At 48.7% G+C, this 26,374-nt stretch overlaps 1 protein-coding gene across 3 annotated transcripts in view; it reads right to left on the bottom strand.

Annotated features, from left to right (window-relative positions):
* OPCML (opioid binding protein/cell adhesion molecule like) overlaps positions 1–26,374 on the bottom strand; it is a 301,280-nt gene that overhangs the window by 196,007 nt on the left and 78,899 nt on the right. The window contains exon 1 of one of the 3 annotated variants that reach the window (XM_069788152.1): positions 9,113–9,131. The exons of the other annotated variants lie outside the window; for them this stretch is intronic. The gene's annotated coding sequence lies outside the window, so the exon portion shown is untranslated. Of the gene's footprint in view, positions 1–9,112; positions 9,132–26,374 lie in introns of those variants that run through there. 3 annotated transcript variants of the gene reach the window in all.

The raw sequence follows: 26,374 nt of genomic DNA, 5'->3' as shown, positions 1-26,374 counted from the left end.
TTTTTTATAAGGTTGAAGTACTGCATTTCAACATATTATAATTACATCTGATAGCCTTACGGAAAGAAATTCTGAATATAATATAAAAGTCAGAAGAAATTGTCCCAACTTGCCAAAATGAACCATGCTAACTAACATCAGGACTTCAGAAGACTTTCTCATGCCGACACTCGAGGCAAAGCAAGACCCAAAACGGAGAAGCCCACCCCTGCCACCTGGTTTTAAAACCTCTTCCAGCAGCACAATCCTGCGCCAGAATGGCAGAAGGAGGGGAACGTCATGGGCTGAGTAATTAAACTTTGTTATCTCTGCCCCAGCAGGCAGGGACCAGCTTTGATGAGCTGAACATCAGCATCTCGCATCTCCGATGGCCACAACACCCCTGTGTGCATAATCCTGCGATGTTAAATCCCTTCTCTGAGTTAACACGGGATCTAAAGAGCAGCCACCCTCAGTAGGCTATGGTTTGCAGCAAACCTGGTGCTACCACCTCCTTGGTTTGCTTGGAGAAAGGGCATGGGATGGCACAGGGGGTAAGAAGCGGAGGAAGAGCACACATGGCTTTGCCTCACCCTGTGGCACCATAAATTATGCAGCTGTCTTCATCCATTATTCAGCATAATTTATTTTGAACATTTAGATCAGCAGTTTGTGTGAGGCGGAAAAAAAAAAACAACCCAGAAGTGGAGGGGAAAGGGGAGGCGGGGGGGGAAAGGGAATTAAGTGAAGGAGAGAGAGAAGCACTGGAACGGACAGTCTGGTCATTAATCAAAGACGGGCAGTGAGATGACAGGATGAGAAGGAGCAGCTGGAAAGCCACTTAAATAATAACAGGAGCTCCAATTCCCCCAGCCTTTGAGGAGCAGAGGGTGAATGAAAAGCCCTGTGCCTACGCTGTTTTAAGGCTATAAACAGCTTTAGCCCCTCTTCCTCCCAAAGGCCAGAGCCCCTCGCACGCTCAGCAGAGAGCAGCGCTGCAAAAGCAGGGTTGAGCAGCAAATGGCTTCCCCCCCTGGTTTGCAACACCTCCAGCGCCCACCTCCTGCAAACACCTGGGTAAAAAAAAAGCCTGCAGACGGCCAGCACGCGTCCATCCAAAGGATGTTTTCCCCCCAAAAAATCAGGGCAGCCCTGCCAGGAGGGAGGACACCAGCCCACATCTGCCATCCCGAGCTCGCCAGCCAGCCCAGCTTTCTGAATTACAAGTGCTTTCTCATACATAAGTCTCAATGTACATTAGCATATTACTCCACGACTAATAAATTGGAGGAAATAGCAACTTGCCCAGCAGACACACACCAAGCTTGAGACTGGTGAGTTCAATGAATAAATTGCTTACATGAATTATTTGCTCAAATCTAACATGGACAGCACCGCTCAAGAGCAGCTGCCCCAAAGCCACAGCATTATCAGCAGCTCCGAGGTACTCGGGCGCAAGAAGAAAAATCGTGACCAAGATAAGCTAGGCCAAGTTATCGCCACGAAATATCACTTACTGCAAAGAGGAGGTGCCCTTGGTTTGCAAAAGCCTCCCTCTGCCAAGGAACTGACAGGTTCCCTTGCAGGCACCTTCGTCAGCATCTCAAGGGGCTTCTCAGACACTCATTCCCAGTCCTGCAGGGAGCAAGGGGTTACCATACCCTGGTGCTGCAAGATCCTCACCCAGGAGCAAGTGGTGGACTCAGGTTAGGGGTGTTTGAGAAAAATCACAGGGGGTTGCAGGAGCATTTACAGAGGAAACGCAAGCTATTCTCTGGAATAAATCAATACAAGTTTTGTTTTGTGCCTTTCAAATCCGCAGGGGACCATCACATCCAGCTAAGAAGAGCAAGTTTTGTTTGCAGCAGAAAGAAAAATGTTTCTATTGTCAAATTATCATGACACCTGAGGTGCTCGCTAAAAACCAAAATACCCACGTATTCCTTTCCCATCACCGCACGTGTTGGGAACACACCGAAAAGCAGATGATTCGTACAGTAACCACGTGCATCCCAAGTCGGCACAGCAGGACCGTGTCCCAGCCAAACACACCGGCACGACCACCAAAGCTCGGTGTGAGCCAGGCCAGCTCCGGGAAAGCCACCAGCGCTGTTGAGCAGAGGGTAATTTAGTCCCTGCATGCCCCTCAGCTCCCATTTTTCCAGGCCATAGCCCTGGAAAGGCAACGTGCTGGATGGGGAAGGGACTGGCAGGCTCCAAGAGCCTTGCCCAAGCAAGCAAACACTGAAACGAGAAGAGGAAAGCTCCAAGTTTTGATAACTCCACAGCTGCTCTGCCATCAGTATTGGCATCACCAGCATCACCGGAGCACAAGAGCAACGACTCCAGCAGCGAGCCTGCCCGTGCTAGGGCTGCAGCTCCTGCTCCTCTCCTGACAGCAGCTATCCAGCCGGCTTTGCAAAAGCTGACAAGAGAGGGGAAGCAAGGTGGGAAATGAGGTAGCTGGACCACTTTGTGCGCCCCACGGGGATGGGGCCATCGATGGGACCCAGCTAGAGACATCGATGTCCCGGAGCAACTCATCACAGCATCTGCCTGGGAAGGGCACTCGCCTTCTGGTTTAGCCATTTTTCAAGTTGTCACCGTGGCTTTCACAAAGAGTTACCAAGGTCTCCTTCTCTCTGAGTAATCCCAGAGGAGAAGATGCTGATGGTGTTTCACCGGACAGGAACGTTTTAGCTAGAAAACCAGTTACCTTCAGGGGAGACACAGCACGGAGCCTCATTACCACTCAGGAGTGAAATGCTGCACTAGAAATCTCTGTCATTCCTCACACCCTGATGGTCTGTCGAGTTTATCGGTGCCCGGTTTGCAAGGAGACATGCTTCATCCCCACACCTCACCTACTCCTGGCTCCTCTTCTTCTCAGTTCCTGGGAAACTCAATACAACTAAGCTGACTTTCAAAGCTTTAATGGGACCAGATGGTTCCATAAAATATAAATGCGGCGATAAAAATACCAACATACCTCCTAGTGATTAACTTTGGATCTACCCTGACTAGGAAGGATTCAACTGAGCTTTGCTGAACTGGCAAGCTTGCCGCCTTCCTCCTGCAGATGGGTCCATAAACTCTCTCTGTGCCTTTCATCTGTTTCAAGAGCAATGCCAGAGGTCTCTCCCACCTCTTTACGGTCCTCCAGCCCCTTCTGAAGGTTTGGTCTGCCAACCAGCTAACATGCCGTCCAGTTCCTCCTCAAAGAGGTGTTATGACGGGAGAAAAGCTATAATAGGTTTCTCATAAACGCCACGTTACCAAATGGTTTCATTTGCTGCAGTAGAGGATATTGGGCAACCCAGAACAAAGCAGATCCTTTCATGTCACTTAAAAATACCAAGAAACTTTCATAGACTGAAAACTAAAATAAGACTAAAATTACCACACAATTTCACTCAGTAATTTTTGCTGGCACGGAGATGATCACTCCTTGCTTTGGTAGTGAACAGATAATTCCAGACTTCAAAGGCTTATTTCAACATTAAGTAAACTTGTTAAATTAGTGGTTTGAAAGTTGTAATAAACTACCTAGATGAACATGACATGGCAAACAGCATGGCTTTTAGAAAATAAAGTCACACCTCTCTAATCTATTACAGTTCTTTGAGGAAGGCAACAATACCTTCAAGAAAAGCAGGTACAATTTATTGGACTTTCAAAAATGTCTTAATTAATAATAACCAGTACCCCTGAAGAAGCAGCAGGCTATGAAGATGAAAAACATCTTCCTGCAGACGCCTTGTGAAGGGATGTCATTTGAACAAGGAATTTGGAGCGTAAAGTACACAAACCAGGCAGCAGCTGGAGAAGAGCAGCAGCTTGTCAAAAGCCATACAAAGCGGGGATGTGGGAGAGTGAAAAATAAAAGTCAGATCTCCTGAGTCATGCCTCTCCCACCCCTGTATCAGGCAGATCCCAAGCACGACAGCGACACGGCAAGGAGGACGTAAGACGACATGCACGGTAGCTAGATTCAAGCCACCGCGACTGAGAAAAATCACGGTTTAACAGCCCAAGCCCATGTCCCAGAGATCCTGCAGGGTTTACACCGCCTGTGCTACATCTCCACCCTTGCACCTTCAGGAAACTGGAGCTTTCCTCACCCATCCCAGATAAATCCGAGGGGTGCATAACACCTCCTGCCACGGTGAAAACACCCCCTGAGGCCAGCAGGCAGCAACCAGCAGCAAATGGACAGAGAGATGGAAAGGAAAGCAAGCAATGACTAAAAAGATGAGAAGTTGATAGCAGATTAAATCAGCCGAGCTGGGGTGAAGTTTTAAATGGCATGGGGAGAAAAGGTGTCAAGTTTGAAGCATTTGCGATACAAATGCTATTCATTTTAGTCAGAAGGAGAGGACTGTGGGAAATTCAACATTATCTAACACAGGCAATTAAGAAAACAATGACAGCTGAAATTTAATACAGACAAGTACAAGGTAATGCCTATCAAAAGCAACATTTCCAACAACTCATACACACTGATGGATTCTAACTTAATTGTAACCACTCAGGGAAAGCAAAAAAGCTACACATCGCTCTGGACAACTTAACAAAACCATCTGATCAACAGACAACGGTGGCCAGGAAAGCAAGACATAGTGAGAAAGGGAGAGAGAACTGAAAATATTCTGATGCTATCATGGAAGAAAACAACATTCTCAACTTGCAAGATCTTCTTCAGCATCGGATAGACCGATGTATGTAAAAGGGATAGGAAGAAACAACAAAAAAATCTGATCCTAAACACATTTCCATACCAAATGAAAAAAAATTGGGGGTGTATCATTCAAGAGGAGGATAAGAAAGGAGGGAAAAAAAAAAAAAAGATTGCAGAACAAAAAATAAGGTTAAGTGGTGCTTTTTATTCACCCTCCTGTAATGAAAAGCACGTATTCACTGACACTGAAAGCCAACAAATTTGGAAGCGATAGACAACATCTCAGCAGAAACACCCAAGCTGCTCTGGGAGCCTTTGCCATAAGCTACCAGCGATGCACAGAGATTATCAGGTTTTGCAGTAGCATCAGACATGAGCACGAATATTGAAGCCCAAAGACCTGCTTGTAGGATAAAAAACTATTAGGATCCAAATGGAGGTCAAAGCAAAACCCCTGGGAGTCTTTCCCACTTGTGGTTTTGGGCAGCCTGGTATTTATTTAATGACAGCTCTTTGTAGAGGTCCGAGGCCAATTACCAATGGCCTGGAGTTAGGAAAGAAAATTTTCCCTTAGCTGTCTCTTGGGAGGACTTTTCCCCTTAGCTCACGAGGAAGCCAAGCACCAGAGGCATCCCCGCAGCGACTGCCGCTGGAGGTAAATCAAGCGACGCTGACGGGAAGGACAGAGGTACTTCACACGGTGGATTTACTCGGGAAGAGACGTACATCGGAGCAAACAACGTGGCCTTTCGCAGGGAAGCGTGCTCCTCGCAGCATGCAGGAGAGGAATGGCCGCTGGCAGCAATAGCAAGGCTCAGCAGCATGAGGCACTATTGATTCAGCTTTGACGGACGGCAAAAAAAAAAGGCGCTGCTGGCCTGATCTGACCTGGAGGGAGAGATGACACAGCTTAAAAGGGCCTGGGTTATTCACTGCCATTTATAGGACGGCTGCGCTGGCAGATTAATAAGGTCAGTATCTCAGCTGCGGAGTCCAAAGAGCCGGCGGGAGGATGAGGAGGACCCATGGGAAGAGGCCATAAAGGGAACCTTCCCATCCATCCCTCTAACATACCAGACGAAGGGGGAAGAAAGCACTTTCCTTTTCCAGTAGGACACTTTATTAATTCCTAAAGTGTTGACAACCTTAGTCGGGAGGCGGGGAGAAGGGGAGGCAGCTCGGTGCGTGTTTACGGGGACCTGCGATTTGCAGCCACGGTCTGCCACCGCTCATAACCAGGGGTGGATGTGAAGGGCAATCTGAGCACATTTGCAAACAGATTTAATAATAAGGGGCTGTCTGCCTCGATGTGTCAAGCTAGCTGCAAGTACTGCAAAAGAATATCATCGAGTGTGACATAATGCAAAGCAGGATAAGGTCATTTGCTTTGCTTTCCTCTGTTTTAAAGCATCAGAAAAATTCTTTTCAAAATACAGCTTTCACAGAAACATGACCGGCTGCCTGAGGAACGGCTCGAGATCAAGCGTTTGATATTCAAAATTAATCCCAGGAGGATGAGGCGCAATACATTCGCTTTCCCTTCATCCATTTCCAGGCTGGAGATATCTCTCGTCCATTAACTCGGCTCTCCCCCTCCTCCCTTATCCCCCGACCAGGTTTTCTTCACAGGCTCATAGTGCACCTCTCTTCTTTTTTTTTTTCTGAACCATTGATCTAAATGAGGGGTCTGATCCCATGCTCCTCATTCAACAGGGATTTTCAGCTGAGTGAAACCTTCACGACTGAAATCTTAGATTTTATCATCTCCACAAAGCCAAATGCCACAAGTTTGCAGCCAAAAACACTCAAGGTGAAATTAAGATAACTAGGGACTCCCGCAGCTTTCACCTTCGGGAAGAAACAGAAACAAACCCGAGAAGGCGGCCTTTAATGACAACTCCAAAAAGTTATTTAACTCAGATTTGTTTAGGATTTAAATTGGGATCACTGCAACACAGGCAAGCAAAAACCTTGCACGTGGGGAATGTCTCAAAACACAACGTCTTGCTTTTTTCTTTCACACCAGAGCGCCTTTCCAAGCTGTCCCTTCCCCGTAAAGCCCACCGTCTCCCTCCGCCTGGGCACTGCCCGTCGTGCCCAGTGCTGTCACTACAGACGCGCTTCCCTGCAGAGCTCATCTTGGGGCCAAGTCACTGGAGGGGACAGGAGCCCCATAACATGCCTCCCTCCGGCACCCTCCGGTCCTAAACGACCACTCAGGTGCCCAAAATGGAGTGGCTGAGCATGCCCAGATGCTCCCAGCACAGCTGGATGCTCCCAGCACATCCCAGTGCCCCACCACGGGAAGCGGCTGCTGGAATACACGAGTACACGCCACAGCAATGCCCCGGGGAAAAGCCGAACTTAGGGAGGGAAGTTAACTTTGCAAAATACAAATGCTCCCTATGAAATGAGGCATAAGAAATGGAGCCCTGGCGACGGCATCTCAAGACGTGTAAACATCTGGTAACGGTTATCGCTAGGGACACCCAGTAACTCACCCGGCGTTGACGGCAGCAGAGATGCTCGGGGAAGTGTCGAGGATGGGGTAACGCATAGCTGAGAGGCAAGGCTGTCCACCAGTTGCAGAAGTGGGCACGGGAAGTCAAGACACATAAATCCAAGCTTTCTCACCACCGCAGCGCAACTGCGGGGAAGTCCTGCCGGGAAGACGTCGGGGTCTCTTGCAGGCTGTACGTGAGGCGCAGTGCAGAAGCACAGCTGCACACAGCTGCGCTGCGGCACCAGATCCATAAAGGGAAAGGGCAGGCTGGTCCCAGGTGAAGACTCACCAAGTTCCTCTTTGCTATCTAACCCTTGGCTAGCTCCTAACATTATCAATAACTGCTGTGCAAAGCTGAACTAAAAAGAAAGCAAAAAAAACCCCAAGCAAGCTGATATTCCACGAGAAAAACCAGTCCCTTCCTCCTCCCCAGACATCAGCAATGCTGCTGAGATTTCAGCTGAAATCTGCCTATGGTGTCTGACTTAGGAGGTGACCGTAGAGTCACCCAAGTCTATGGTGACTTTAGCCCAGCTAAAGAAAGGCCTCAAGCCACCAGCACAGTGCTTTGGCCCAACAGCATCCAGCAGGATGGTTGCACCCTCCTGGCCAGGCTGCGGAGTATCATGACAGCTCTTGAGTCTCAGCCCACAGGGCCAGTAAGCTCACAACAACCACCTGGATGGGCTGTATCCTGACCCACAAACAGCAAAACTCTCAGGAGGCTTTGGGAAGCAAATGCCATTGGCAGGTTCCTCCTGCCCTCTGGTCAGCGCAACCCAAGGGTTCGTAGCAGTTGGCACTACAGCCGTGCCCACGGCCACCAAACTGAACGGCTAAACTCGTTTGGGTAGAGGAACGCAGACCCATGCCCAGGCTGAAGAATGATTTAAACCGTTTAATGATACGGGAAGCTTTGCTGTGCACATGGCCCGATGGCTCAGGATAACCAGAAATGGAGAGTCAGGATACTCGGCATCCACCAGCTCGCCCCAAATTCAGTGCCAGCCACGAAGGTGAGTCACCCTGCAAGATGACATGAGGACAAGGTATACCCACATGCCGTCTGTGACCACCTGAGCTCACTGTTCACACCCAAAGCAAAGGACCCAGACCTCCCCTCCTTCTTCTCCTTGCACAGCACTGGCAAATACCTGCAGTCCCTCCCACACGGCCGAATCCATCCCACGCTCATGCTTCCCAAAGGTCCTCCAACATTACAGCTGCCCCAGCTGGTGTCTGGGCTCTGTTCAGCTCTGCCGAGGAGACCTATTCTTTTTAACAAGCATGTTAACATAACATACAAAACCCTCCAGCTCTCAAATTTCTCAGGAGCCCCAGAGGAGTACAGGAAATTCTTCTTAATTACGACGTGTGTGTTAAATAAGGACACCAGAAAGCAGTGTTTTAAAACACCTTGGAAAGGTTCTGAAGACATCACCACTGCCCCTGTTTGGGTTTAAAGGGTGGCCACCACATTTAAGGGCTGTGTAATCCCCAGGGCCTCAAAGGGGTTGATGTTATGGCAAGGCCACCAAGATTCCCATCTGAGGGGGCTTCAAACACGGTGGAAAATTTGAAGCTGTGGCTGGACAGAGATGTGAGAAGCCACAGTCATGATGCTGCAGAGGAAGCAGCCCCCGACACAAAGTTTTAACTAAACAATTACGAGCAAGTCACTATTCCTTTAACAACAGACCAAGCCCTTGAAAATCTAGTTACAATGCCACTGCAGCCTCAGCTCATTTGTCATCTGGTGAGTAATCACTCACCGTCACAGGAGTTTAACCCTGTCACAGGAGACAGCGGCTCTGTCACTCCCGGCAGCGACACGGCAGCAAGCAGGACGCCCGTGCGGGGATGTGTCTGCGCAGATCCACACCTAATTCCTGCAACAGTGGCTTTTTCCAGAAGGCACAGATGTGTGCGTGTCCCTGAGTGCACATCCCTACCTTACACCCGTCCGGCTGGTGGGATGCTCACCATGACCCGCACGGGTCCAGCCCCGCTCCTCCCCGGAGCGCTGCCACTTAGAATTCGCTAATTAAGTCCTGTTAATGAATTCCCTCTGATGCCTATTCACAGCACATTTGTGCTCCCCCTCTGCCAGCGCTCTCGCCAATCAGTTGGCTGTTGGGAACTTGTCTGAAATCTGGGGGAACGTGCCAAGAAAGCCCATTTCAGCTTCACAGTCACGAACGCTCACGCCAGGAGCACAGCTTAACATTGCGTTCATCCAAGGCAGGAGCAATCACAGCCTGCCTGGGACTCTGTCTGTGGCAGGAGAACAAGAATATGACACATCATCCATTTTTTATCAGGTCATTCTATGGCTACAAGAAGTCTCTACTCCCAAGCAACTACCTACAAACAAGCTACAGATCAAGTGCCACTAGCAAAAATTACCCAGCTACAGCAACCTGCTCGGAAGAGAGCACAGTCCATCCACCAGTGGAAGAAAAACAAGCAGGGAAGGTGAATTATTTGTACAGATGACCACCCGGCCCTTCGCATATTGTGTACCACTGATACCCATGTACAGCTAACACGCGAGCAAATGAGGGTAATTCAGATATACGCTCAGTTGACACTAAATATGTTTGTTCCTTAGACGCTTCTTTTCATCCCCAGGATGTCTCAACATGTGAGCACGTTAATTCCCTAGTGATTAACTTCTTTATTTATTTAAAAAGAGTAGAGAGGTTTTCACAAGCATGACTGTCACTCAGCATCTCTCACCGACAGCGAGACGGGGATGATTTGTGACAAACGCTCTGTGCCACGGTGGGTGTCTCCTCCAAAGGGAGGTATCCCCTGACCAGGGCACGGTCTGGGGTGGGGGGGCTGTCTTCCAACCACTGACTGCAGAAACAGCTCCCACTTAAACGATACTCCGTGTCTGGGCTCTTCCCCTCCCTCCAAATACACACCAAAAAATGCAAGAGCGTTAGACAAAGTGCATTAGACACAGCCCATGTGCATGCAGGAAGGATGGGACGCAAGCCCGTGGTGGTGATACGCAGCAAACCCAGAGAGCATCCCTCCGAGAAAACCCTCCCCGGGAAAGCACCCACTGGCAGCCAGCGTGAGGCAGCTCAGTGCAGAAGAGAAAAATCTTTAAACGCTGATAGAAATGCCACAGAAGCAATGGTAAAGCTTTGCAGCTGGTTTCCCTGCCTTCCCAGAGGGTGGCCAGGGCTTCTCCTAGAGAGAAAGAGGAGAAATGAGAAACAGTCCTGCTTAAAATGAATAAAATATGTCACTCCTGATCTTGTAGCTATTAAATCACTGGCTATACAATTACTTAATTATGTAGCAGCAAAGACGGGGTGGGGGGAAGAGGAAGATGGTATTTTTCCTCCTGAAAACTCCAATTTGCTACCTCAAGAAAATAATTACTCGATTCAAACATTAAATAATTGAGACATTCATTAGTAGTCCTATTGTATGATTAGCACAAGGAAGGTACCATTTAAAGACTGAGAAATTGATTCACCAGGGAAAACGAAAGCCAGCCTTAATGGGCTAAACGAGAGCATGGCTTCGAGGGCTGGCCAGCTCAGTGGAGGACAGAGGCAGGTTGCCACCATGCCTGGCTCTGCCTGCACCCACCAGGACTTTCCCACTCGGTGGCCCACGGAGCACGGCTGGGGCTGGCAGTGCCTCCAACCCAAAGCATCCCCAAAACTCCCAGCGCTGGATTCAGACAGGGTGCTGCACCCCGGCGGTGGAGCAGATATCTGCAGCCCGATGCAAAGCCCAGCTGGCTCCTGTCTCTGTATAGGTACGCGTGGTCTCCTTGTCCGCACATAAATACTCCCCGCGGCATGACCAGAATCAGGATTTGTGTGCTCACTTGCAATGCATGGACCCTTCCCTATGCATGCTACTTCTGCATACCACTGCCCAGGTTGCACAGGTCTTTCCAGAAAGCCCTGACCTCCCCTCGGACCCCGCACTTAGCACCTTCATTCACTGCCCGGAGGAAAAAAAGCTGCTGGTTCCAGCAACTCAGACCTGAGCTACACCTCAACAGGAACCTCGTGCGAATTCACTGCTGCTGCAATAACCAGCTGCCAAATAATTTGATGCGGGAGATGGGAAGCAGGAACCCTTTATCCCTCTAGATGCAATCGAGCGGTTTACAGTGTCTGCAGAAAAAACCCTGCTGCAAACGTGCTCCCGCTCAGCACGAGGTGGGGAGAAAGCCAAGCGGGGTGGACAGGGGACAGCAGCTCCCGGGAAAGAGAGAGGGCAAAGGCAGCACCGAAGGGAAAGCAATTACAAGCAATTATTGGCAGAGGCTGCCATGTGGAAACACTCTCATTGTTTAAAATTTGACCCACTGCGAATATCTTTCTTAAAATGGTTATTGCCTTATCCTCGCGGATCTAAATAGCGCTCTCCATGCTTGGCTGCTCTAAGGAAGACAGAGCAGCTTTGAGCAGCAGCTGGTGAACGCAGAGGATTTTTGGTCGGTCGCTATTTTCCCTCCCAACCCACCTCGTGGGGTCCCAAGGCTAATTGGAGGCACATCACAGCCTGAAACCCAGGCAAAACATTGCTGCTGCAGCCCACCCACTCCCTTAGCACCACACAGCACAGTTTTCCTCCAGACAGCACTTCCAGGGAAAAGGCCACAGATGGGACAAGCATCCCTTAGCTCTTCCTACGGAGGAGACACGCAGAGCAAGCTGAGCTGCTGCAAAAGCCCCTGATCGTAGGACAGGCAGCTGCGATCCTTCAGCCCTGTTTATTCCCCTTTAACAAGCAGGGAAACCAGGGAGTTTGAAGTCCTAGACAAATTATTTACCCCCAATTTAAGCCCGGAGTTGAAAACTGCAAAGAGACAGCTTAGAAGTGAGCATTTTTATAACTTAGATCATGAGATTGCTTCTTTTATGAGCTGACACTTTGCAAATACATTATTTTTTTTTTCTTGGAAAAAAACATTACATACACAAAGATGTGCTTTCCTAGTGAGGGAGAGACTTGTCTTCATCTCACTCTGAGGAACTGAAAACCCCACCTTTCACCAAAGATTTGGGTTCTTCCCAACAGCGTATAAGGCAGCTCTGAGACTCTTTAGGTGGAGCACGAGCTCCTGTGGCTGCCTTAGCAACCCTCTCCAAAGCTGCATCAATGTCATCTCCAAGCGATGCCACCGGCACGAGAGCGCCGAGATCTCAGCGCGGTAAGGCGCCGTATTGAACTGAAATGGTCACGGAACAAAAGTGGCCATGTTAATCTCGTCTCCATTAAAAAATAATAATGGATCAAAGTTTGCCAAATAGAAAAGGACAAAATCAGTGGAGAATTACTTTAATTATTACCTTCAAGCTTGCAAAAAAAAAAGGGTATTGCAACCGAGAGCACACACGAAAGAAAAACTATAAAGGAAGTACTTGACAGTGCCCCTTTAATTAAACTGCTCTGAATATCATTAGCAATGGACCTTTGGAATTTAAAGCCAATTACAGTCTAAATACAAAAGTTACTTGCTAACCAAGAAGCTTACGCAACATCTTTCAGAAGTGGGCTTGGTGCACAGGGAAGAGCTTTTCCTCTGCAGAGCACTTTTATGCAAGCTGGGCACCTCAGCACAGAGAGATCCAAAAAGATAGGAGCGAGAGGATCCCCCGTTATGCTGCAATTACGGGTCCAAATATGCCCACTGTACCCTGCAACCCACACAGGGGTCATCAGCCAACAGATGATGGACCTTTAACCCAAGCTAGTGGAGCTTCTGAATTGCAGGGAAGTCACACGGGGCTGCTGAAGAGTTAAATATTTGGATCACAGAGGCCAGCATCTTGGTTAGTGTCTCGCACAGATTCACGCTGCACCACTCGGTGCTGCTGGGGCCCAAGCGTTCAACACCAGCTCAGGAGAAACTCAAGCCTCCGGAACAAGCTTCCCATCATAGCCCTTCCAAATGAGACTCTCCACTGCTCACCAGCCCAAAAAAAGGTACAGGAAATCCCTTCCTCTGCAATCGCAACACACGAGGTGCCGAGCTTCGGCATCGCCGGGGATGCGGCTCTACCTACAGTAGACCTGGGATAGCGCAAAAGAGTGGGACGTGCCAAGAGTCTGCGCATCCCTCCCACGCTCAATGGGCAGAAGTCCGTAGTCACCAACAGGATAACGGAGAAAAAGAAGGAGCCCTACACCCTGGGGTCAAAGGCAGGCAGCCTGCCTGCCGTCACTGCTACTTGCCTTTGAAGGATCCCTCGGTTTCCTGAAGGTTTAGATCAGACCTTGATTGTGGTGCAGCAAAATTCTGCAGTTTCTCTTCTGGACAAAAGAATATGACTGCAATGACAGGAGACAGTGGCTGTTTGCATGGAAACAGCTCTCCCCGTGCCACGCTGGCACAACAGGGCAAATCCTGCTGCACTGGTGTTTCTGCTCCGCGATGGGTTTTGGAGGGAAAGAGTAAAACAGACAGCATGTGGAATGCTTCAGCCCAAAAGTCAGACCACAACAGGGCCAAAACCGTACCTTGGATCATCCGTGAGGTGCATGGGGCTCATGGCAGCTCCGAGAGAGAGGAGCCCAAGTTCAGGTATTAGGGGGTAGGGAGGGGACCAGGAGGCAAAGACTTTGTTCTTTGGTGCCCGAGGCTTCTCGTCATTAAAGCAAAACAATAATTAAGGATGAACAATCATTCTTCTTTTCTCTCACACCTTTCACCTTTATGGAAAAATTCTACAGACATATTACAGACTGCGTGAGTGTTTGACTTTCAAAGCAAAACGGGGAAATATCTCCCTGTCACAGCATTCGGTGGGACAGCGACAACGAACCCAACAGAAATATTCATTGCCATATGTTCCAGGAAAGATTTCCACAGACATTCGTTAGTATCATCGCCATGAAACTCTGCAGGACTTTCCTACAAGGGAAGTGGCAGTTGCTAATTAAACTGCAGACGTCATCCTGAGCGCGGAAGGTGAGGCTCAATACCTCCAGCTGAAAGGCCAAGAAAGGGGAGAGTGATGGAGCATGCCGCAGATGCCCAGCTCCGTCCCTAGCGGTAACCCCTGCTCTTCCTACCTGTTTGAAAAACGGGCTTTCCAAGTGAGAATAATGATTTCTACAAGCTCCGCATATTTATGATTTTTGGGAAAAAACCCAAAGCACGGAGACACTCTCTTGCACAGCTTTGCTCATGCAAAGTTACTCAGATAAAAATCAAACAGAAAAAAAACCCAAACAAACAAAAAACCCCAAAACCAAAAAAACAAAGCACCAACCTTATAATTAAAATAAAAGTACCCAGTGGTTTGGGAAGTCAAGGCCGGTACTTTCCTCATGATATTCAATATTAACATTTCCAGCTGATTTATTACCCAATTGCAGGGCAGCTGAACATCTTGAGGGGCTTGTGTGTAGCAGAGCTGAGGAACATTGCTCCTCTCTACCAAATGGTTTATGCTTCGCCTCAGCTCTGGTGTTCAGCAGACGAAGTTGCTGCCAGCCAGGAGATGCTCCAGGCAAGCGACAGGAAAGCAGAGGCAGCCAGCAGTGGGCAACTCCGTGTCTCAACACTTGAAAAAGCTTCTTCAGACAACCTGAGTGGGAAATCAAGCCCAAACCTGGGAGATGTGCCTAGGGGAGCCACAAGAGCCTTTTGACCTGGAAGAACCAACTCATGATGGAAAACGGAATTGTTATTCTAAAGTTGCAGGCTTAAGACAAACTCGCAGAGCCTGAAACAGCAATTCAGAAGGGAATTAGAAATGGGCTGATGGCTTTTCCAGGCAATTTCTTGCATCCTTAGCCAGACTCCCAGGGGAACAGCACAAACGAGAGAAACGGAGCAAGAGGAGAAGGACGGAGCCAGCATCACTGCTTAGACACGATGACTGACTTTGTCATCTTGCAGCTTCCAGCCTCTCTCCAGGGCCCACCACATGCCTCTTCTACCTGCTCTGAAGCACGCTTTGCTCTTCTCAGTCCTAAGAAAGGAGCACGACCCCTGAACGGGAGAACTGTTGGGCTCCATTTCCAAATTGCTCCTGACTTGCTGCACAATGTCGGGCTCTGCCTTGCTTTCCCCATGTGTAAAGGAGACCTCAGCAAATTGCTCTGAGACCCTCAGGAGGAAAGAGTGTCACAAATGCCATTTTTAATAATTTAATCATTGCAGTCCTGCAGCTATCCCACTCAAGGATCTCCCCACGGAGCCAGCTGAACACGTGTGCAAGAGGACTGCAGAACACAGTTATTTTGAGAAGATGGATAGACAGGCAAAAAGACAGGGCTTGACAGCAAGCAGAACATTTCAAAGAATCTCAGCTGTTCAGTAGTCATCCATCATCCACTGAAAACACCAGCAAGCCAGGGCTGTATAATCACAAGAAAGTATTTAACACCTGTGTTCACCTATACAGAGTCCTAAATCGCATCTCTTGGGCTGGGACCCCAAATCTGGCTCATTGCCACAGTAATGTCACCAGGGACATCACCTTGAATTTAATATGCAGAGAGTGAATTGATGTTATTCTCTAATGCACTTATACGTACCTATTATGCATTTCAGGTGCATTTCTATATACATATTCATCCCCAGGTACAAAGCATTGCACACAAAGTAAGGTAAGTGCCGGAATGAACACGTCAAGCTTTGCTGATGGGGAAATCGAGGCAGGCTAAGGGCAAAGTGACCTGCCCGGTGTCCTGAGACTGAAAACCATGGCTTATATCCACAGTCCGGCCACCTAGTCAGTAGATCGCACCGCTTTTTTTTTCCCCCTCTGACCCCAGTCAAGAAAGTAATTGAATTTTATTTTTTTTAAACACAGGCTGAGCAGATGCCCTTGTTGGTGGACCCCACTGGTGGCAGTGATTAAGCGCTCTTCCTTGCCAGTGCTGCAGACAGCACAGGGCAAAGCTCCACGATGCTGATGAGCAAACAAAGACCTGGGTTTTGTTCTCTCCCTCCATCTAACGAAGCACAGGATCACTCAAGGACGTTTGTTGGTTTTAATCAATACAGAAGGAAAATGGTCATGTCTGTTCCCTTCCAAAAGAGGAAAACATCCCCTTTCTGCTAAGTCAAAGGAGTGAGCTGGAGAGCAAACTCCTCAAGGGAAGAACCACTTCTCCAAATTCCTGAGTCTACCTCCAAAATAAAGGGGAAAGTAATGAAAAATACTCTCTTTTTTTTTTTCTTTTCATCTTGCTGCAGCAGCACTTACAGTCTCCCAACCTGCAATTTTCCAAGTAACGTCCAGGAGAAATCACTAGTGGGGTCACCCTCACCCCCGCCCTGATGGGACCCCCGTGTGCTGGGGGTGTCAAGACAGCCTCTGCTCAGGGCAGCTCATCATCCATACGGACAAGGGGACATAAAGCGACTTTGGCGGTGATGAGCTGGGCATCCCTTCGCTCCTTCGTTCCGTTCCCATCCCCTTCTAAATTTAGAGACACCGTCCGATGCCAGCTTGTTTCCTAAAGTTCTCCAAAAAGATTGTGAGCACGGAGAAAGCAAGCTCAGGGAAGGCAGGCAGCCAGAAACACTCCTGGGGTAACCCCCACCGAGGGCAAGTCAGGAGGGCGAGCATCCCTGGGGAGAAGCCCTGAGATTGCGCTGGGGGAAGCAGCGGTCCCTGCACGAGGCATCCCTCCCGGGGAGGGAGCGGGGCAAGAAGCCACTTGCAAAACCACCCCAGTGGCTCCTGCAAAGCCCTGGCCTCTTTCTGCAGCCAAAGAGGCCCTCACCTACCAGCAGAGACCTCCGTGGGACAAATGGGTGTCCTAGAGGCGACCCACAGCCCTGACACCCATGCTACCTGGGTGCACAGAGCTGTTCCGTACCTTCGCTGCGGCACCCGTGCAAACCCTCCGGCCCCGCTCTGTGAAAAGAGGGGGCTGCAGCATTTGTTTTAAGGAACGAACTGGAAGGGAACAGAAGGACCTGGCAGGCAGGCGAGGGTTTGGGCTTTGCAATCTGGATAATCCATCTGAAACTCAGAAAGCAACTAGGAGAATGGAAGAAGGAAGGGAGAAAAAGTAATGAATAAAATAAAAAGGAGCACAAATCTGCCTGCAGCCGTTCCAAGCAGCAGTTTTACCTCCAGTGCTCCAACAGATCTGGGAGCTTCCCTAGTAACTAGTAACACGCTCCTGGGAGCCAGGGGATAGTTAGGCTATTTGGGTAATCATATGCAAACACGCAACCTGCCCACGGGCACTGGGACGGGGTCAGGCCAAGGGAAACCTGCCCTTTAATCCTGCTTTGGTGCTCCCTTTCAGGGCAGGAGTCTGCAGAGCCATGGCTCCAGGGGACTGACCAACCCCATGAACCTGCAATCCCTGAGCTCCTACACACCCCAAAAAACCCAAAACCAGTACCAGCCCTCCCTCTCTGGACAAGGAGGGGAGGGAGGGAAAGGGAACAGGCATGTCTGGAAGGGGAGACGGACAGCAAGGAGACGCAGCAGGAGACCTGCTAACAGATCCCCGCGTCTCGTTTAAAGAGGATGACTCTGCAGTGCAGGCATGGCATGAAAATAGAGAAAAAGCACATCAGCGCAAGAAATCTCTAACAGATGGGACCGTGAGCCTACAAGAGAAGACAGGGATGGAAGCTGGTAAATGCACGTACAACAAAACCTTAGGTTTTGCTCTTCTGCCCAGTACAAGAAACTTAGAACAAATATTAGATGCGTTGTTTTTCTAAACACCTTTCCCAGAAGTTAAACACCATGGAGACTGGAGGAATTCAGAGCAATTTCCCACATGCATGCCACTGTCAAGGCTCCAATCAGCGCACTTAAAACGGACACCCCGACTGGAATTTACTGTCTGCGGAGACAGCACAATTACCTGTCTTTGTCTTCCTCCTCTGCTGCACAGAGGAGGAGGAAGGAGAAGACGAAGCAGCCAGCTCCTCGGGATGCCCGAGTGCCTCTGAGGTGGGATCTCCCCGAGATGCCGAGGAGGAAGCCGGGGCAAAGGTTGCTTTAGCCAACACCATTCTGCTTGAAAACAAGGGCCACCTGAGTCATTGGGATACACGAGCCCGGCAGCGCTGGAAGCTTTCCATCAATCCAAACCCCATATTTTTTTAGGGGCATTATTAAATTAGCAAAAGCCACTGCATCCCTGCGTGCTTTATACACACAGATGCTCCGGCTCCACCCAAATTTCAGGATAAAAAGCCCAGCACTGTTCCACAGCTCAAGAGAAGGCTGGCAGAGGGCTCCAAGACTTACAGATATATTCAAGTGCGAGTTAGTTGGTGGCTCTCTCCCTTTCCCATTAGTGCAGCTGCACGGCAAACCCCTCTGTCTGGGTGTACTAAAACTGCCACGAAAGCTGCTAAAGCTGCACTCGCCCAAAATTAGGGCTCAGAGCAGCACTTGGTATCCGCCCCAGCAGGTATAACCCATCCAACGCAAGCCAAAGGATGGGCTTTGTGGTCCACGGGGGGGCTGCTGCTATTAAAAGAGAAGATGCCTTGAACCAAGCGATAGCAATAACTCAGTTGAGGCTTGAAAGCGAGACTGGTGGCAGAGCCGGGGCTGGAAAGGCAGAGTTTCTCCTCCCAGCCCACCAAGCCAGCAAGGCACAACGTGCTCCCTTTGTACTTTTAAAGGAGGAGGTGATAGCGGAGCCGAGACTTAAGAGGGGAAAGCCCTGCAGTGCAATACAGGGTTTAAAATGCGATAATTAAGTGAGCATCTTTTGAAGATGCCTGCGAGGGGTGCTTCCCAACACACCAAGGTTAGGTAGCTATTAGAAGTGGTTTTGTTTTCCCTGCGAGATGGGCCTGTTAAGCTGTTGGCGTCTCCTCTACGGAAAAGATAACTGATCTCCTCAGATCACAGTATATTCGACTTCACAATTAATTTAGATAACTCCAGACAAGCTGGGTTATTAGGGAAAAAAAAAAAATTAAGAGAAATCTGGAGATTAAGACTTATAAATCTGCAGGCATTAGGGAGAATTGAATTCTTTCTTATATGGATGTAAAATCAAGTCTTTTTTATATGATTCAATTATAGATTGATGGGAAGGCTCAGAAACATAGATTAATGATCTTTTCTTAAAGGAAAAATTATATAAGAAAAAATAAAGAGAGAGTCATATAACAGAAAGAATTACTACTCCCCAAACCATGATTAAGGTTTAGTAGGTTACGTTCAGAACAGCGTAAAAGGGAATTTGTGGATTCCCAACCACATTAAGTGAGTATAAACGGAGATAAAGGAAGCAGCATGGTACAGTAAATTATCGGCCCTGCAACGTGGCAGAGGCGGGGGAAGCACGTCTCCAGGAGCACGGGACCGACAATGAGCCAGGTCAAACGAGATGGTGATTTCACATCAGGAAGGAAGATCTGGTTTAAGGGACCCTGGAGCCTTCCAAAACATCTAAGAGAGTTTTACCGACATGGGGCAATTGCATTGATGGCAATGGAGCTGGGCTCCATCGGTTTATGCCAGCCAGGGAGGGGGACATCAGCTTTTCCTAGCAAAGGGAAAATTGTTCAGACAGGGTCTGAATAGTAGAGGCACAGCACAAAATAGTCCTGACATTAATACCCCACAGCATCTCGCTTAGCCCAGTCGCCTTCATACTTCATCCCAGCGTAACTGTTTGAAAATAAACACAATGCTCTTCCTACCAAAAAAAGCCACTCCAGCCCCTCTGCCCAGAGCTTTCCTTGCACTCCTGATACTTCAGTCCCCAGCCTTTAAAAAAAACAAAAAAAGGATAACACCACAGGGTTAACACGAAAATAAGCATCTTCAAAAGCCGCAAGGCGCTCAGATACTATGGTAATAGGGGGCATCCGAGTACCTTAGATAATCTGGCTCCAAGTGAATATTTCTCTAATGCTAAGTCCAAGCCCTACTCAGCGTGAAGTAGCAGCCAAGCACATTGTTAGCAAAGCTACTGTTTATTGCTTTGTCCAAAAAGAAAGCACTATCTAGGTCACTCATTACAGGGGAGAGCTGTGTATGAGAATGCAGCCCGGGTGCCTACGTGCTATGGAAATGAAGGCAATAAATGCGAGAAGAATAGCGGCGAAGGAGGTGAGATGTGCTAGTGAGCAGCTCTGGAAGGATTGCATTGAAGGGGGAAGGTGGCGTAGCCAGAACTCCTGCGCTGCGACACCGAAATCTAATTCACACCTCTTTGCTGAGTGCCCTTTTGGTTCACAAGCACGGCAAAAAAAAGCGGAGAGGACACCAGGGCTTATTTTTAAAGCTCGCCTCCGAGGGTGGAAAAAAATAGTCCTCAGCCAGGAAACGGGAATTTGCAATAAAATAAATAAATGCCTAGTTAAATAAATAAAAGGCCCGTGGCCGATTCTCATGTTTGGCATGGTGCCGGGGCTCTGCGCAAAGCAATTAAAAGGAAAATGGATTCCAGCGGGAAAAAGAACAACTTCCTCCTCTTCAGAAAGACATCCTTCTGATGAGGCAAAACCTTTACTTCACTCAGTATGGAGCAGAGTTAAAGGCCAAGGCAGTATTTAAGCTTGCAATTAATTTCCAGTCGTTTCGGAAGGCTGTGATCAGTTAACATTTCGACGGCAGCGATTTAACACAACATGTGCCTCGAGGACCAGGCAGGGACAGAGGTGCTACCGGGGCACCCAGGAACACGGAGTTAAATCCAGACCTCTGCAAAGGTGGAGGAGGAGAGCTTTGAAACCCAGGTCACGGGGGCTGGAAGGAACTTCACCGGGGTTTTCGATGGAGTTCTGGGGTTTGGCTGGGTTTTTTTCTTCCTATACTGTTATCCACAGACACTGCTAATGGCAACTCTTTTGTCTTTAATCCCAGGGATTTTATTCTAGCACTTTCCCCCCCCAAACGCCCATGCAGCCTACTGCTCTCCACCCCTAATTCCATTAATTGATTTGTACGGATCCTCTTGTCAAAAGGAAATTGCCTGCGAAGTCCAAACCCTGAAGACAGTCACAAATTTTAGAAGCTGAAGATTTTGTGCAATGGTAACAGCCAGTGGGAGTTGGGAAACATTATTGCTTCACCTCCTTGTTTGAAAATTAAGGCTCTTGGGTTAAATCAAAGTTTCTCTCTCCCTCTAATAAGATGACAGCCCAGACCATTCGACTGACTGCTGAGACACCGACTCCTCGCTGGCTTTAGATTACTCAAGTGCTCAGAATTTAATCTCAAATGGCTGTTATTGGATTTTGGCTCGGACTAGCTGGCTGACGGGCACAGCAAGAGAAGCCAGCCCCTACGCACCCGTGCAGGCGTCCACCTTCTGGAGTTTGAAAACCTGCTGCTACGCAATGGTTTTGCAGAGGCTTTTGCTCCAGCACCTTCTAGGAGGGAACGAGCATGGCTCAGGAGGAAAGAAAACACCGGTTATAATTTGTTCGAGACAGGGCTGCTTCTCTATGCACTGCTTCTTACACACAAAGGTATTAATTGTAAGCAACAGCAAGGAACTGTGCAAGAAGTGATCCCTCCAGATGTGTTTAAGCTCACGGTGAGGCAAGGCAATTCTCCAATGTACACACGTATCTCAGAAGGGTAAATGTTTCCCAGCTTCTACTGGCGTCTTCATGTCATTTACACAGCGCTGTCAATCACTGCTCTCCCAAGAAGGGGAGCAGTGTAAACTCATGTTTAATGCCAGATTTACACACATTTCTATTCGCCAGTAAATGAGACCATTACATATGTCGTGTCAATTGATTTTTATAGTCTTCACTTTGCGCACATTTGCACAGCGGAAGTGCAAAGGAATGCAGGCACTTAAAATCGGACCTGGCTCCTGGTCTCTATGCATCAACCCATCCAGAAGCACATCCTGACCTTCACCTGGTGGCATTAAATTTCTCCCGGCCGTGGACCTTCTCAGCTTTACCAGCTGATCCCATCTCTGCTACGCAAACCTTTCTCCCCGACCTGTTCCCCGCCACAGGGAGGGATACATCTGTGTCCCGTGTTTCACGTACAGACCAAAACCCCAGAATCTGCCCCAACCTTTTCCTCTGTGCATACTGGATGTAAGCCCTCACTCAGGCTCAGGAACGCTTTAGGCGACATCAGAATAAAACTCAGACCCGCACCATCCCTTAGCACAGGGCTAGTCGCACTTTGCTGAGGGCAGATGCACACTGGCCAGCACAGCCACAGTGCAGGATGCTGTCCCCCCCGCAACGGCACCAACACAGCCAGCGTTCAGCTGACAAGTTGATTCGCCATCCTTTTAAGAAAGTCCTTCTCGTTGCTTCTTGCCAAAGTAAAGTAACCTTCCTCGCTGAAATTATCCTTTGTAAATACCCCCCAAGGAGTTAGCAATTCCTTTCTCCAAGATGACTCATCCTCCTACACAACGGACCATGAAAAGAGCAATCACGCTGCCATGTCAGTCTGCTGCAGAGACGGCACTCCCCTCTCTGAATCAGTCCCCGAGAGCGGTGATGGGCATGGCTCTACCTGCTCCCCACAGCATCATCCACCCACTGTGCCCATGCCCACGCTGCTCGTGTCCCCACCTTTGACCAAGCTCCCTCGTGAGATTGCCCCTTTGTACGGCGCGGGGCTCAGCGCCCCGAGATGCCACCCAGACGCAGCAGAAGATCTGCGGGAAGCGTTTTTTGCTAACGCTCCTATAACTTGGGTGCTTTGCCTTCATCAAAATGCACAGCGGCACCTTCCAAGGCTGGAGAAAAGGAAGATGATCCTTTCAGGGGTGGCTTTTCACTCCCCCCCCAGCCAAGCAGAGCCTTCTCTCGGTAATTAACGGCTCCAGCCCGGGCGTTGCCTGAGCTCCACCAGCAATGCAGCAGAGGCAACGACCTCCAACAGCAAAGCCCTGGATTTCGGCGGAGCCAACGCTCCGCACCACCCAGGCTGCACCACAAAAAGCCAGACTGCGGATGCAAGAGACGGCAGAGCCGTTCAAAACCAGCCACAGGCAGTTTAGCAGAAACAGAGCTTCAATCCAACATTAATTTGCAGCATCCTGGGCTGAACACTTCAGATAAGCAGCGCCGGAGCCAGAGAGATGACAGAGAAAAGCTTGTGTCCGTGGCACATCCGTGCACGCACACGACACCCTGCCTGTGGTCTGCTGTTCGGCTGCTGATGACCTGTATAACATAATAGCAGCACGCCGAGGTGTCTTCGCAGGCAGACCCCTTCTCCAAATCCCCAGCAAATGTTTCTCCGCCCTGCAGGGCTTAAAGCCTCATCCTGCTCCAGTTATTCTGAAAGGGAATTTTTAGTGCCTCGCCATAAATTATACGAGCGTTGGACATAAGCATCACTTATGCACAAATCACTGTTCCCTAGAACAAAGCTAGTATCAGCCTCCTGACAAAACACTTTTTAGTAGGATTGGCAAATGAATAAAACCTCCCAATGAAGACCGACATGCTGATGAAGAAGTCCTACTGATTTTAATAGAAAATGATCATTTTCCTATAGGATTTTTTGACCCATCTTGTTGAATTTAATGGAGATTTTCTATTCTGGTCCACAATTATGCAAGAGTTAAAATACCTCCAGAGACAAGGAGATTATCTATTACATTCTATAGGATTGCAGAGTAATTTCCATAGAATCCTGTTATGTTTCTACAGAGCCTGACAAATTTAATCCCTATTGAACTTTACAGGGGCTTTTCCATAAGGGACAAATAGACGCTGACATCTGTTAGCTGCAAAATGAGTAATACTCAGAAAATAGAGGCCTTACACACCACTGCTGTACTCAAAATGGTCAAAAGATGTCTTGAACAAGCAGCTTAATGGGGAAAATGCATTAAATTGGTGTCACATGGCTGCATTAGTACGGTTGTGTTGCAACACTTCTTTTATACAGAATGTCATTTATACAACCAACGCTTTACAAATTGCGTTTGCTACCAACGTGCACTTGATCTCATCATCCCATGCTGGGACTTTCCTGTATCAGCACAGGAAGAGTGAGAGCAATCTAAATAGAGGGGGAAAATGCCAGTTTAAAGCGTGGAGCTGGCGATGTATCTGTGCACATTCCTCTGCCCTAATGTTACTAATAAATGCATCGACTCCAAATCTCTCTCTCATTGAACTCTACTGCAGAGCTGGAAGAAGGGCTGCACTTCTCTTTCATGCACAGTACTAAAGAAAAAAACATTCAGCTGAGCTATCTGGAGACTGAAGTCTTTTAAATTTAACCATAAGGTAGTTATAACTAGGAACAAAACAAGCAGGGACAGCCTAAGGTTTCCTACGCCAACACGCCAATTTGTCCTAGACTGGTTCAGGGAACAAATTAAAAGACACAGCAGCCCCCATGGGTCTCTTCCCACCTTCCCTTGTGCAAGCTGGCATCAAACACTATGTACGCTTGCAATACAGCTGTATCGGTATCACCCGCTCATCCCTTATAGCCAGTTATTCATCAAGAGCCCGAGACTCACTTCAAGAGGTCCTTCAGGAGGTCCCAATTTTGGAGGCATCACCCCTGCAGAGTTGCTCTGGTTATTGCCTAGCCATTCCCACACACCCCAAATACCTTTTCAGAGGTTGTGGATGCTCTAAGCTCCCCCTGGATAAAACAGAGCTTGAGTGGCCCTAAGCCAGGCTGAAACCCCTGCTTTGTGACAAAGACGTACCTAAAGAAATATCAGTCGCAGCAGTGACTGTAGTAAGCCCTTGTAATAACACTATAGCAATAGTGATAGCGTAGTAATAGCCAAATTAACCTTCAAATTATACAGCTCACAGGGAAAAATATCCTAACACAGTATAAGAGGCCTCTTAGAGAGGGAGGGCACCTGCACTACGGACCTAACACCCCTGGTATGTGCGCGGCAGCGGTGGAGCTGAGGGGACCAAGCCAAAACTGGGCACCCAGAGCCGCGTGTCTGAGGACACTGCAGGCATACCCATGGCAACAAGAAGAACAAGCACCTCCATATGTCTCCCCAACTGCATTTCCTTTCCAAAGAAAAGGACAACGTGGTAACTGAGCACAGCAGTAAAAAATATGGCTTTAATATTTTATCATTTGCCAAATGCTAGCGGGGTGTGGATGGTGGGTGCAGGGAAGGCTGTGGCTTGGTTTTGCTTTTTTCCTTCTTCTGAGCTATCAGCAAAGGAATAAAGTCCTTAGACAGGGCAACTCTTTTTGCTCGTTAATGCCCGGAGACCCCTCCAATGCGAGCACAGACCACGAAGGGGATGCAAGGCATTTCTGGCATGGCAAAAATCAATACATATGTGTGTCTGCGTACAACTCGCACCCACGCTGCTGCCCTTGCCTCTTCGCACTTTAATCAACCCCTGTGTTTCTAGAAAGCAAACCCGGCCTCAACACACACAGACTAATAAAGATGCCTCATGTCCCTTTTAGGACCACATTACAGAGTGTGCCACCATCCACGAAGAGAAAGCCTCATTGACTCTTCAGTCCTAAGCGTTATAAGATTGAAAAGTGGGAGAAATGAGGGAGACTCGTCTTTCTAATACCCATAAGGAAGCAACATGAGAAAGCCTTTGATCCAAGCAGACAGCTGTGGGTTTTCACACACACACAGAGCTCACAGGGAGAAGTAAAAAGACAGCTATGGAGAACGAAGAACAAGCCAAGCAGATTCCAGAGCTCGGCACTTAAAACAGAGACTCAAAGGCAACTCTCCAAATAAGCATTTAGGAGTAAAACGACAGGGTAGGATCTTCAAAAAGGCTCCACTTGGGTTTGAGCCGGCTCCCATCAACCCCACGGGTACAACCCCCACTGACACCGTGCTCAGAGACGGGTCATCGAGAAGCTCTTCTGCAGATCCCATCAGGTCACACAGCCCGTAAACCCAAACCTGCACACAAACACTACCTGCATCAACACAGGCAGCTAAGATGCTTTCAGGGCTGGATGATATGTACACGCACGGGCCAGAGAGAGGATTTGTCCAGAGATGGGCTCTCGAAAAGCCTGGGAACCGCATCCAGCTGGTCAGACTGGACCAAGCCTCCTCGGACACCCTGTCACCAAGTGGTCAAATCTCTCCTAAAGAAGAGGGTGGAGATAATCTACCTGGCAACAGCTTTCCATGCAAAGCATGGAATAAATAAAGGCTCATGTCTCTGAAAGGCAGAGAATATCTCCTGGGATGTGAGCCACCCAAGGTTAATAGAAACAGATGGTTACACAAAAGGACATGCTTATTCCCTACTAACCTGCCAGAAAGCCAGGCTTAGCCTACTGACCTCCTTCCAGCCA

Source organism: Haliaeetus albicilla, chromosome 7, assembly GCF_947461875.1.
Source record: "Haliaeetus albicilla chromosome 7, bHalAlb1.1, whole genome shotgun sequence".
Lineage (NCBI taxonomy): Eukaryota > Metazoa > Chordata > Aves > Accipitriformes > Accipitridae > Haliaeetus > Haliaeetus albicilla.
This window is presented reverse-complemented; position numbering and strand designations above follow the sequence as displayed.